Source organism: Tripterygium wilfordii, chromosome 12 (genome assembly GCF_013401445.1).
Source record: "Tripterygium wilfordii isolate XIE 37 chromosome 12, ASM1340144v1, whole genome shotgun sequence".
NCBI lineage: Eukaryota > Viridiplantae > Streptophyta > Magnoliopsida > Celastrales > Celastraceae > Tripterygium > Tripterygium wilfordii.
Genome location: NC_052243.1, coordinates 2,354,862 through 2,368,477, shown reverse-complemented (window position 1 = coordinate 2,368,477; position 13,616 = coordinate 2,354,862). Strand labels below are relative to the sequence as shown.

General features: G+C 35.1%; 1 protein-coding gene across 1 annotated transcript in view; it reads right to left on the bottom strand.

Moving 5' to 3' along the window:
• LOC120011252 (proline-rich receptor-like protein kinase PERK15) overlaps positions 1-13,616 on the bottom strand; it is a 29,389-nt gene that overhangs the window by 11,027 nt on the left and 4,746 nt on the right. The gene's annotated exons all lie outside the window — the stretch shown is intronic.

The following is a 13,616-nucleotide window of genomic DNA, read 5'->3' as shown; positions in this document are numbered from 1 at the left end:
TAGAAGAATGCCATTTGGGCTTTGCAATGCACCAGCTACTTTTCAACGGTGCATGACAAGTATATTCTCTGACATGGTGGGCCACATCATTGAAGTCTTTATGGATGATTTCTCCGTGTTCGGATCATCTTTTGATACCTGCCTGTGCAATCTTGCGTTGGTTCTGGAGAGATGCTAGAAGACTAATTTGGTGCTTAATTGGGAGAAATGCCATTTTATGGTTCACGAAGGTATTGTTCTTGGTCATCTTATTTCCGAGAAAGGGATTGCCGTTGACAAAGCAAAAATTGAAGTTATTTCTAGATTGCCACCTCCCACTTCTGTAAAAGGTGTGCGATCTTTTCTCGGACATGCGGGGTTCTATCGCCGGTTCATCAAAGATTTTTCGAAGATTTCCAGGCCATTGTGCAATTTGCTATCCAAGGATGCCACTTTCCACTTTGATGATGAGTGTTTGCAAGCATTCCGCAAATTGAAGCAATTACTTACATCTGCACCTATCATGATGGCACCAGATTGGAGTTTACCATTCGAGCTCATGTGTGATGCCAGTGACTATGCAATTGGAACGGTGTTGGGGCAAAGAGTTGACAAGCTACCACATGTCATTTACTATGCAAGTCGTACTCTCAATGATGCCCAACTTAATTACTCAACAACAGAAAAAGAATTGTTGGCTGTAGTTTTTGCATTGGAAAAATTCCGATCATACCTGATTGGATCTAAGGTGATTGTCTATAGCGATCATGCGGCTCTCAAATATTTGTTGTCTAAAAAAGATTCAAAGCCGAGATTGATTCGCTGGGTGTTATTGCTCCAAGAATTTGATTTGGAGATAAGAGATAAAAGAGGAGCAGAAAATGTTGTGGCAGATCATCTTTCTCGTATTGTTCAAACAAACGATGGTGAGAAGACGGAGCTTCCATTGAATGAAACTTTTCCTGATGAACAACTTTTCTCCGTACAAATTGAGACACCTTGGTATGCTGATATTGCCAATTACCTTGCAAAAGGTGTTATTCCCAAAAACTGGACTCACCAACAACGGAAGAAATTTTTCTCCACAGCCAAGCATTATTTTTGGGATGAGCCTTATTTATACAAGCATTGTGCTGATCAAATCATTCGAAGGTGTGTGCCACAACAAGAACAACAGAGTATTCTACAATTCTGTCATACATTCGCTTGTGGTGGTCATTTTGGTACCCAGAGAACTTCTGCAAAGATTTTACAATCAGGGTTCTATTGGCCAACTCTTCACAAGGATGTCCACATTTTCTGCTCTACCTGTGAAAATTGTCAGAAACTTGGCAACATTTCTCGCAGGAATGAAATGCCACTCAACAATATTTTGGTGGTTGAAATCTTTGATGTTTGGGGAATAGATTTCATGGGACCATTTCCCAAGTCTCATGGGAATGAATATATACTGGTGGCAGTAGACTACGTGTCCAAGTGGGTTGAAGCTGTTGCAAGCCCAACCAACAAAAGTGAGGTGGTAATCCGGTTACTTCAAGGTGTAATATTTCCAAGATATGGCACTCCTCGTGCTATAATCAGTGATGAAGGGAAGCATTTTCTGAACAGGAGTGTGTCTACACTTCTTGCCAAGTACAATATCACGCATAAGATTGCCACTGCTTATCATCCTCAAACCAGTGGACAAGCAGAGATTTCTAACCGAGAAATTAAACGAATTTTGGAGAAGACTGTGAATATCAAAAGAACTGATTGGAGTATAAAATTGAATGATGCTCTTTGGGCATATCGCACTGCATATAAAACTCCAATTGGCATGTCTCCGTATCGTTTGATTTTCGGCAAGGCTTGTCATCTTCCTGTAGAGCTTGAGCATAAGGCATTCTGGGCAATAAAAAGGTTGAATTTTGATTACGATGCAGCTGGTGAGAAGAGGAAACTACAGCTCAATGAACTTACCGAGCTACGTGACGAGGCATACGAAAATGCGAGGATTTATAAGGAAAAGACAAAAAGATATCATGATCAGCGCATCACAATGAAAGAATTTTTTCCTGGTCAAAAGGTACTTTTGTTTAACTCTCGTCTAAAACTTTTTCCAGGGAAGTTACGTTCAAGATGGTATGGCCCATTTCAAGTTGTTCGAGCATATCCCCATGGAGCTGTTGACATTAAAAACTTGGAAACGGGAAATGAATTCAAGGTTAACGGTCATCGCCTCAAACCTTATTTGGAAGTTAATTATGACACAACAGTGTCCAGCATTACTCTCCAAGACCCAGGTAATTGAGTGTTGGGAACACTTCGTCTTGCCCAGACGATAAATACATCGCTTATGGGAGGCAACCCATATTTCTGTCTTATTTTTGTTTTTATTTTTGTTTTTATTTTTATTTTTATTTTTTTAACATTATTATTATTTATTTGAAAAAACAAAAGTATTTTGGTCTTCATCGAGCGTTGAACTGAACAGCGGAGCGTGCTGGTAAATAGACTGGTGATGTGACAGGCACCCCAAATTTCTTCCATACTTGTAGTACGTTTTTCTTTATTATTCTCAAATCAATTTTTTTTTCTTGGAGTGTGTTTTTTTTTTCTCTCTAGAAAAGATCAGAAAAAATGCCGAGACGCCCACGCACTATCTTATCAAAATCCCAGTCCAGGTTTGCATTATTCAATGAAGCTGAAATCATTCCTGAGTGTAGAATTGATGAAAAGATACAGCGAGACGTCATCAACAGATGGGCGATGCACTACCTGAGGGAGCATTCCTTGTTGTTCCTCGTAGATCCAGATCCAGAAGATAATTTACTAGTGTATCCTCAAATCATTCGTTCTTTCTATCACACTCTCATCGAGCTACCATGAAGTGAACGGACTGGGAATCAACCTGTTTACCAGGTTGTTATAGCTGGTTTATCTATTCAATTCACAACAACAGATCTGTGTTGCTGCTTAGGGTATCCACCAGCATATGATACGACCATTGGATTTCGACAACCGATCTTTGCATCAAAGCAGGAAATGATTGATGATATGTGTAGCGGAAAGAGGAATAAACACACCAATGCTACACGCCGAGCCTACTTGCCACCAAAGATGTGGTTGTTGGATGATGCTATCCGGAAAAATCTGTGTCCTATTGGCCATGAGCAAGAACAACCGGGAAGATTCTTGTCAGTTTTATACTCTATGTATAAAGGGTATTGGTTTGACATTGGGAAGATCTATCTGGCCATAATTTTCACAGCCAAATCTTTCGTCGAGAAGAAGCCAACAAAGGCAGGAAAGTTATTTTTCCCACGGCTTATCACAAGGTTGCTTTCATACAAAAGCATTCGACCTCCTTTGCCTCAGGCATCTTTGGGATATCAGGTCACCATGCTGGAAAAAAAGACATGGCGTCAAAGCGTTCACCGGTTGCAAACATCTTCTTCTACAAAGAAGCAACCCCAGGAAGCACCCTTAACATCATCATCTGACGAGTCCTCCTCAGCAGTTGCAGTGTCTCAACAACCAGATCGCGTGAGTGTAGCGATAGCCCGGCTCGAGATGGGGCTACAAACATTAGAGGCTGGACAACAGAGGCTGGAGAGCATGTTGACCGTGCTCATGGATATGATACGGCATTGAAAACATAGCAATCCAATGATCCAAATTTTTTGCATCAGGTTGTATTTCTCTGAACCACAGTTTATCATATTTCATTTTCATATTTAGTTTTTTTTTTTTTTCCCCATTGAGGACAATGCGAACTTTTAAGTGGGGGAGGAAATGATTGTTAGATTTAAAAAAAAAAAAAATGTAGCTAGAGGAGGCAAGTGCTGTGCTACCTTAGGTGCAAGCTTGAAACACTTGTAGTTGATCTCTTAGAGGGATGCCAACTCAACCAGCTAAGTAATTAGTAGTTTGTCCAGGAAACAACCACCGATAAGGTATTTGGGAGTCCTAAGCATGGACTGGACGAAATGTCCATAATTGTAAAGCCCCAAAGTGGAGATACAAAGGACTGTTGACCTTGGCTTGGGTTCCATTGAGCCGACCAGAAACTCTTAGAGAATGACAACCTATTGTAAGGCCTTGTTAGCCTTTTACCCTTTGCTACGGGGTACATCTCTTTAGTTAGGTTGATAGTAACTTAGCATCCAGTCTCAAGGATTCTGGTGTTGAGACAAATTCCGTTTGTTTGCGGTGCTTTGGGAATGTTGAGTCTTAGAACCGTTTGTGTTAAATGTTTATTCCGTTTAGTTATTTGAAATATATATATATTGTTTGTGATTTGGAAGTTATGATTTTACCGTATTTCTGAATTGGTCTAAATATCTCTGAAGTATGGATAATAATTTGAGTTGAAAGCCCATAATCACTCGTGGATTATTCTTACTTTAGTTTTGTCTCACCTATTCTATTTAATAATTGGATCAATTGCACAGAATTACGTATTTGTGGGGTATGATATTTGAGATTAATTATGAATATTGTGATTTTCTAGAGTTGATTTGGAATTCTTTGAATATTTATATCTTGGGATATATATATATATTAAAAAAAATAAAAATAAAAAAAATAATTATAAATAACAGGCGTGTCTATGAGTTTCTCTGCTGAGTAACCGGGCCTCTTGCCTCAGCAAGCAGTGAGTGTTCGCGTAAAAAGGTAGAAAAATCAAGACATCAACCTATGTGACAAGCGAAGTTTTGTAGCCTTTTTGACTCGAGTTATTAAACCCGTTGGGGTGTCTTTACACCTAATGCCCTGAGCCAACTGGATTGGGAGTCATTGGTTGAACGCTTGTTACAAGGGTCAATTAGAAAGCTTAATAAAACTGAGCATTGCACAAGTCACATAAAAAAATATATATATTATTGAAAAAAAAAATAAAAAAAATAAAAAAATAAAAAAAAATAAAATAAAAATCCCTTGATATTAACTGTTCATTGAGTCTGATGATTCTTGTGATATTGCAGTGTTTGTGTTAAGCTTAAATTAAAGCCACATATTTATGTTAAATTCGCTACGCACTACACCTCACGCTAAGAAAGAATGGGTGGTATGAAATTTAGTCAGAATGATTTGTTCTAGTGATAGTGGTTGATGGATTCTTGAATATATTCATATTATCGAGATACTTGGATTATTTACAGTTTTTGCATGAATTTTCCGAACGCTTGAATTACTAGGGACTAGCAATAAGCTGGTTGGGGGTTGTGATAAATATATAAAAGTCTATATATAAACAGTGTTATAAGGTAGATGTATACATATATAAGTTTATATATATATAGTTGTATATATATGTGTGTGTGTGGTACGAAAGTCAAAGTAATAGTTATATATATAGATATATATATATATATGTATGTGTGTATATATATATGCAAAAGTCCAACGTAATAGTTATATGTATAGATATATATGTATATGTATCTAAGTGTCTGACATTAATAAATAATCTTTGTGTTGATATTTTATGTCTGCAGCCCCGACTTTCTTCTAAAGTCTTCAAAATACAGCGTTCGTGAAACTTATCAATAACTTTTCACTTCTATAAAAGGATCAGACATTGAAACAAATAAAAGAGGGAGTCTCTCTGGAGAAAGCAAAGAGCAAGAGAAGACAACATTAGAGGCAAGAGGAGGAGAAAAATCAAGGAGTGAGTTCTTGGGTTTTATTTTCTCTTTTACAACAATTTTCTCTCATATTCTTTCTAGAATTTTGTGAGATCAATTGTTGGTTGTGTAAACCTAGTATGAGGAACTAATCCTCTTACTAGGGTGATGATGGATCCACTCTATTGTATCTAAATAAATTTTGTTTGATTAATTATTAGTTTATTTATGCTATGTCAAGTGTTAATTAGCTATTCTTTATTGATAATTAAATCTTGATGCTTAGCTACCATCTAGGTTTGATTACCATGATGCAAATTGAGGCAAATGCCCATGTCCAATTTGAGACCAGCTTCTTGCAATTAATACCGGAGTTACCTAGACATAAATGCCATATGCTAGGATATTTGTGATCGCTACATAAGTTACCATAAATCCTAATGCATTCTTGATTGTCTTATCCAATCCAAATGCCCATGGATGGTTGCAATTGGGAATAGACGTGGTAAGTCAAATGCTCATGACTATTACATAAATTAGGGGACTTGATCTTTGACATGCATGAATGAAATGATAATTGTCTGCTAAATAATTTAAATACAATAGAGTTGGTGAATTCGGATCCCTAGTGTTTGCTTATTTGCGTTAATCCTTATTTATTTTGTTTCCATTGATAATTACAAGAGTTGGAATTGCAGATATTTAATAGTCAGTCTCTGTGGGTACGACACTCGTATTTGCCACTTCTATACTACAATTGATTCGTGCACTTACGAGTATAATTTGGGTTTGAAATCGCTATACTTTTAGCGGGTACTAAACTCCACATCAAGGAGGAGGAATTGTTGGTAATCTCGCTAATCGGTGGAGCCAACATTGTGGCGGAAGAACTACCGGCAAGAATCGAGATTCTAGAATGCAAGAAAGTGGCAGGGAGTGTGAGAAAACAGATGATGATTTGAACTTCGAAGCTGGAAAAGCCGAAGAGGTAAGAATTTTGTGTATGAAATCATGTATTCACATGGTCGATGAGACAATGGTGGGTCAAAAGAGAAAGAAACACTGTCTTGTCTTGTTCCCTGTTGACTACGGAGAGCCGCGCTATCTTACTTACGTCAACTACGCAAGTTCAATACATGCAAAAACCTACGTATATATGTATGAGTAATTGATAAATCCTGATATTTATTCAGATCACATTATTCTTTTTCAACAGCATTATTGTCTGATTATATTTATCTCACACCACACCTGGACCCAACAACTTTGCCAGACTCTTATCCAATATGTCTGAACAGATGTCGGTTTGAAGTTAATCGTACGGCGTCCCCCACTCTTTAATTGTTTTTTTTTTCTTTTTTTAGTTCTTAATATGATATTATATATAAATATAAAATTTTTTATGTATATTCCTATTGGTTTTCCTCATTAATCTCTTAGATACGTATAATTCAGAATAATATGTGATTGCTTCGTATACATCATCTCTTTCTTTTATTAATGATTCCACCATCACCTGATATGTTTCCGTAAACCAAAAAAAATAATATTTTAAGTATTTGAAATATACTTCATTATATCCCTTATAAACATCTGACACTTAATTTATTAAGAAAACATCATCTCAAATACTTCTAAAACATCCTATTATGGATGCTCTAAGGAAATTGCTAAATACACAGTTTTTTTTGCTAAATGCACACAAGTCTATCTCTGTGTCTGACTTAACTGATTGCATAGGTCTCTAGCCGATGGTCAGGTCAACTTAATTACGTCAGCATCAACTTCGTTCCACTCTATTGCCGATTACCAAGAAAAGAAAAAGCCTAGTCTAAGAACTGTACGGATAGCACAACTCTCCACGAAATCCTCCTATGGTAATAACTTGCAGTCTCAATTCTTAAAAAACTTTAAATATTAAATTAAGGTAATTATAATTTTTACCTAATAATAATACAAACAAAAATATATTTTACACTATTTAACCATTGTTAAAATCCTGATTTTGATCGTACGATACAATTACATTAGCAAAACTACAGTCACATTAGCAAAACTACACCAAAACATCATCTCCTAATTGATGTGAATTATTCGCAAGTGTACAAATCGCCCAAGTAATAAAGACTGAATAGAGTATCGTTCCCACGAAGAAATATTGACAATTTCAATTCAATATCAATCCAAGTAATTATCACACTAAAATGGAAAGGCGAATTGTTGGTTGTATTTTATCTACTGCTAAACTAGTAATTAAGAAATCACTAATTAAATGACAATTTGATTAACCAATCAGGCTACAAACAAAGAAGTGGGTTTTCAAGAGAGTTAAACACTAGACCTAATATCATCGCCTCTTATCCAATTGAATTCCACTAATCCATTAATTCCCAATTCCCCGTTTAATTGTTGACAATAGCTTTCCCAACCTATTCAATGTTCTATTCCTAGATAGACCGAAAGTATTCTCAATATAAATCCCTGTTATTTATAACACTCGAATTAATATATCAAAAACCTGTTAAGAGCCATGGAAATCATTTAACGATTGCATAAGTCATAAACCTATAGTCCTATGGTTCATGCAACCTATGTTCTCTATAGATTCTTGCAACCCTAAGCATATCATTACGGTCTCAACCTAGGCATAAAATCATCCAAATGGTGATCAAACATTTGAAAGCAATAAGCACATCCACAGTGAATCAACAATAAAAAGAGAGATTCAAGAACAATAAACCAATTTCATTCAATCTTGAAAGAGGGGTTCCATTAGAACCCCTAGTTAGAGGATTAGTTCCTCATAACCGAGGCATACAAATCAAAATCCAAAATAGCAGTCATTAAATATAAGAACAAGGAAGAAATAAAGAGAAACTCTTGGATCTCCTTGCTCAAGCTCCAATGGCTACTGTAGAAAAGTCTCCAAAATCCTTGATTTCTCTTCCAAAAATGAAAGTCCCTAAAACCCTAAAAATCTATGCTTTTATACTCCCAAAAACCCTAAAGTCGTTTTTCTAACAAGTCTGTGTGGTTTTGAATTGGACCCACTTGATTTGAGGGTAATTTTGGGCATGTAGAGATCTTCAAAAATCACGAACTGGAACAGACTGATTGATCGGAAATGGCCACCGATCGATCGAATTCTCTATCGGGTCTTCCCAGCTTCAAAGTTGTCCGATCGATCGGATTTCTTCTCTGACTCCAAATTTGGTTCTTTTCTATCGATTTAGCTCATTTTATTCCATAATTGCCCTTACACCTGAAATGCACAATTAACCACTCTTTAGGTAGAATTAATTCCAAAACGACTTTAAACAACGCAAAATTTAATGTAAAATGATGTACAATTATATGTATATAATTGACACATCACTAATACAGTGACATCAACAAAAAGTGAATTGAAAGAGTGAGGATAGAATTGATAGAAAGTGATAAAACAAGTATCTTAACTTATACAAAATTATTATTTTCTTTTGTTATCTTGAATTATTGGAACAATTATTTTTTATAGATTTTTTAAAAAATAACATGCAATTTGTTTAGTATTACTATTATTATTGGAAACGAATTTTCAAATATTTTTTATTCTATGTTTACGATAATTTTTGCTAAATACCCACAATTAATTTCTTGAAAAAAAAAACAAAAAACATCGGATTACAGTCTTTGAGAGACACTGTCTGTCCTGACACCTGACAAGTTCAGTGTTCACTGCAGGGTCTAGTCTCAGACTCAGACTCAGACCATTTAATAACAGTAGAAACAAAACCCAACAGTTTGCATGCAGTATCTTCACTCTCGTATGCTGGCCCTTTTTATAGGTAATTACAGACATCTCACAGACAAATCAAGATTGACAGAATGAATCAGTGTCACATCACGTGTGCATTTAGCAAAAATAATGTGTATTTAGATGCACCCCATGCTCTAATCCTTCTTTGCTCCTTCCCTTCTCTAGTCTCGTTAAATTAATTTCGATACTTTTCATGTTTTTAAGTACTTTTTATTTATTTCAATGATAGACTGTTACTATGACTAATTTGAATGATTCTTGATTGATTGACAATCACTTTGGTGGAAAACAAAGGCAACGTACAAGTGATTGCTTGCTGGCTGGAAAAAGACTAAGACCAATGAATGACCAAACTATAATTCTCTATTTCTTTTCCTTCAATTCATATAAAATATAATTTGTATAATAAAAAGTAATAAACTACTCCAGAACTCCAAGAATTTATCCTCACTATGGATAATTGAAACAAAAATTGCATTTTTCTTTTCTTTTTTTTCAACGAGAAATCCATCAACATTCTAGACAATTACATGAAACAAAAGGTTTTTTTTTTTTTTTAGTATTATAATTTTGGCATTTAAGTTGAAGGTGGAAATAAGACTTGGCAGTCTCATCAAATACGGTAGCCCGCCACATTATTATCCGGACCATGAAATAATGTTAATTAGTGCTATTTTCCTCTCTCTCACATAAACAATAAATTAAATTGTAGAAAAGGGGAAAATAAATTGAAGTGTAAAAAAGGGAAAATAAATTATACAAAAGAAAATCAAAATCTAAGAAAGTGTGAGGAAAAAAAAACAGAGAGAGCGCAGGAGAATAGATTTTGGGCACGTCCAATACATTTTGCACTAGACTAACAATCAGTGTGATGGAATCGCTCTGTTTGATATTTCTATTGTGGTAATCTTTCCTCGATCTCTATCTCCTTTCTCTTTGCCCGGAGTTGACTCTTTGCTACCAGTCCGTGTTTGCATAAAAAAATATTATTAAAATTCGTCCTACCGTTCATATTTATTATTTATTTTCACAAATTTAATTATTTTTCGAAAAAAAACACATGATTATAATCACCATGGTATGTATTATTTTTCAAAATTTTAAAAAATATTTTAATGCACTGGTGCACTGCTTGTCTTGCACCGGACGGACGAACCTACCTACCTCGATTGTGAGAAAATATAAGGAACTTAACAAATACGAAAACAACGTAAGCACCTCAGCAAAACCAAAACCTAACGGTTCTCGGCGTTGAACAATTAAACCCTTCGAATTCTTATACCCCTCTCGAATTCCTCTGCATCTCCTTTGATTTGTCTCCGATACTGATTTACTACGAATTCGATCAACTTTCAGCTTCGCATTGTCTGATTTTTTTTTCCTAGAGATGGTTTCTTTTTTTCTATTTGTTGGTTGAATTTTGGTTTTCGATATGCTCGGCGTCGTGATTGATTGTCGAATGAGAGAGGAGTAATTTGATTGAGAGATATGCTTCACTTTTTCTGGGATTATGAATTGACATCCAATAACTTGAGATTTAATCCTAGAAAATGTTTTGACAGTGTAAAGGGCAACTTATCACACCATTTCCTTCAACTCCATTTCTTGGACGTAGCTAGTTTGTTGGCCTTCAGTGCTGGAGCTTGATGCTTGGAGACCATACTTGTTGGAAACATGCAACTCGCGGAAGTGTATAAGTACCTCGTAGACATAAACGATAGCTAGACATGTTTTAAAACTTTCTTATCAAATACTAATCACCATAGCAAAAACCATATATCAATTAAATGCAAGTAGATTATATACCTTGAGATCTCTCTGATTTGATCTCAAATAATCAGGAACGAAGGATGTAGTCAGCGAGTTTGATACTAAGCTCAAACTTGCGGATCTTCTACCGTATGCACCAATCCCAAACTTGGATTGAGAGGATGGTCTATTTTCTCCAAGAATCTGAAGAACACAAACCAAAACTAGTGGAAACGATTAGAGAGTAGAGAGGCCAACTGGTGTCTCAAAACTTGTTTTAACAAAACACACACTACGTGTGTATTTATAGGGTCGGCCACACCTAGGGTTTTCTCCCCAGGTGGGCCGGCCCCTAAGCCTCTCCCTCTCCTAATTCAGGTCCGTTTTGGTTTTCCTGTATCTTCTAGTATTGGGCTTCTGGGCTACAGTGGGAACCAACTAGGAAAAATAAAACATGAGCTTCCTATGAATTTAATTATCAACCCAAACCCATGGACATAATTATAATTCATAAATTATAATATATTCCACTAAAATATTATAATTGCACTCCCCGTTTTATCTCAAATTAAATCTGAGCCTTTCGTTATACTTGTTCATAAAATTCCTCACGTTAAGTTACAGATACCCGTCAATTAAATATGTCATTGACATATAATATTTAATTGACATATTTAAATATTTCCTTGAGCTTACCGCTTAACTTATTTGAATGTGTCGGATTAATTAAAATCCACCTGCAGGTTTTGACACAATCTCAAATCCTATAAGCATTCTCAAGAGGGTATCATCAATCCATAATTGGACGTGAATTTTATTAACAGATTATTTTCCGTCGTACAATTAATGTGGTGACCCAACTCACTTGGTGTTTGTTGGCCTGTACAAAAATACCTCACCCTTTAGTAAATCAAAGTCTCATACATTAAATGCACATGTACTAATAATCTTTAATAAATTAAGAATATGAACAATTCTGTAACGTCTGTGTGAGTGTACAATTTTCCATATAGTTAGACTGAGAAAATTGACTCACACGTAGTCCTGATTAATACACTCCAAGTGTACTGGTATAGTAAGTTCAAGCTTTGCCGCTCTCTGTAACCAAGATAGGTATACTGAAATACTATACCACAGCCAAACCGACGGTGTGATCGCTTACTTATATTCAATAGGAACTTATGAATTCATCTTCCGTGTGTAAGCTTAAACTCTACACACCAATTCATATACCATATAGAATAAAAGACATTGATACCAATATGTATTTTCTCATTTTAATGGTGCGTTTGGTACGAGGGTAATGGGGTGTAATAGTTACAAGGGTAATTAAATTTTAAGTTTACTTGTGTTTGTTATGTCAGTATAACTTTTACTCCTGTAATAAATTTTAGTAATTGAGCTTATTTTTTACACATAAAGTTTACTAGTGGGGGGACCTGAGTAATAAAAAGTAATGAGAAGTTTTACTCCAACCTATTACCCCCTTAAATAAAAAATTCTAAAAGCCCATAAGTTATATATACACATATATATTATATATTATATATATGTATATATATATATATATATATATATATATATATACACACACACACATATATATATACACACACACTCACATATGCACTGTCTGTGTGTATATACACACATATATACACACACACACATATATATATATACACATACACACACATATGCACTGTTGTGTATATATATACATATATATAAACATATATATATATATATACACACACATACACACACACACAGATATATATATACATATGCACTATCTGTGTATATATATACATATGTATATATATATATATATGTATGTATATATATATATGTGTATATATATATATATATGTATATATATATATACACACACATATAAATATATACATATGCACTGTCTGTGTACATACATATATATATATATAATACACATACATATATACATATACACAGACAGTGCATGCACTGTGTGTGTATTATATATATACATACATATTTTATATATATATAAATATAAATATAAATATATACATAAAAATAAATAATGTCGGGCTTGGGTCGGGCTCGGGCTGAGCCAAAATTGGCCTGAGGTGTCTGGCTTCGGGTTGGGCCGACCCAAAAAATGGAGCCCATGCCCGCCCAAGGGGTCGGGCAAGGCCGAGCTCGGACCTAGGCCCGCGGGCCAAATGATGACCCCTACTCTTGTGTTACGTCTTTGTCATGGATTTGAATGTTACCAGATTATTTTGTTGAAATTGTTAACGATTGTTATTATATATATATGTGTTTGGTTGTGTGTGTATATATATGCATATGTATCTATATTTTTTAAATTTTGGTACATGATAGTCGTAACAATAAAAAACATAATCTCACTTTTTTCTAGTTTGGTTCATTACAATAATAACAAACAAGGGTAATGGTATTACACCAGTAATGTATAGTCGTAACAAACAAGA